Raw genomic sequence first — 1,741 nt, forward strand, 5'->3', positions numbered from 1 at the left:
ATATCTACGTAGATCTACGTTGCAATGAATTTTTACCAAAGCGAGCGGATTTATATTTATACAGTGGCGTGGAACAATTTGGGTTGTAAAGATACGATTTGTTGCCTTGTAATATTTAATTACACGATATCGATAATTGCACTGCGGATCATAAAGCGTTCGTGGCAATTTTCAAAGCACAGCATAGAATGCATACAATGTGCAAAAAATATATCAAAGATACGGAATATAATTCTTAGTAGGTGACACGAATCTCTACGCGGATTGTTTCTCAGTAAGTTTCGTAGTAGATTACGGATGTTTATGCAAATTTAGATTTTTATAACAAACACGATTAAACGAACCCAAAGTAAAGGTTTTTTTCATTCGGAATACTTTACTTTGGATATTTTATACATCTGTACAAAATGCATAGATATCGGTACTATATACCGTGAGCTATGTTCATAAAAATGTAAAATTGCATAGAAAATCCGCACTCCGTGGATAATATATTGCGATATTTCTTAAAATACTCGAATAGTTTAGACAGCGATAAGTTAATTGATTGCTCGTTAGAAGTGTTACTTTCAAAGCTTTATCATAGTCGTTGTATTTATAACGATATGCTCTAATTAATCGTTCTCTGATTATATACTCTAATTAATTGAGACCACGGAACCAGCGAGCATCGACGAGCGTTTCTCTGACAAATTGACACAACGATATACGTTCGATTCTCTTCGACATCAAAATGTCGAAAATCAATTAATCGACGTAGCAACGTGACAATAACGCGATCTTAGCTTCAACACATACTCACGTATCTCCTTTTTACTCGAATGGATAATCAATCACTGCGCCACTGGTGAGAACAATTAGAGATACGATTAACGATGCCAAACCGTGTATTGCTAGTCAACGTTAGAGTAATAAATACACAGTATGTATACAGGTTAATTAGTTAATTAAACGAAGATTAGGACCTATCCGAGGGCGTGCACGTGTAATCTCTGCAACAAGTCAGGGAAAAACAATTTTAATCACTAGTTAAGATATTTATCTACTCGAAGATCGAGACTCTATCGCGATTTTGTAAACTTTCGTAATTCTTTTTTCATTTTTCCGTACTTTTATAAGAATTCTATCATAGAAATAAATTCTTTCCTTTATGAAGAATTATAAGGGTAAATTATGAAATCTTCCATTTATTATGTTCTATACTACATACGTTTTTTCTTTCATCTTTTGTTATTTTTTATACGACAAGTTTTACGAACTTAAAAGTTATACCAATGCTGCGTTTTTTTTTTTAATTATTTAGATCCAATTGTGTCTTTTTATTGTTTTTAACGAACATCCTAAGTTTGAAGAAGTTGATTGGATCATAAAATTTCAAGAGTTGTCAACAAAACTATATCGAAATACTTTAATATTTTCTTATAAAGAATAAAATAAATGTATCGATTGGTTTATGACAAAACATCTAGTCCCTTCTAAGAAGACATCTAGAATATTGAAATTGAATATTTGAAGCCAATGACTTCATGGTAAAAAATCATGAATTACAATATTCTTCATTTTCATTCAACTTTGAAAGATTTTCTTTATATCGATAAAGGTAACCAAGATATTCTCGTTATTTTTTGTCAATTTATTATTATTCTTTATTCTCTGTTATGTCTGTTATGATCGTTAATTATTCTCTGTATCGGCCAGAGCTGGGAATTAAACGGGACAAACGCACCTGCGAACACACGTG

Source organism: Bombus fervidus, chromosome 12, assembly GCF_041682495.2.
Source record: "Bombus fervidus isolate BK054 chromosome 12, iyBomFerv1, whole genome shotgun sequence".
Taxonomy (NCBI): domain Eukaryota; kingdom Metazoa; phylum Arthropoda; class Insecta; order Hymenoptera; family Apidae; genus Bombus; species Bombus fervidus.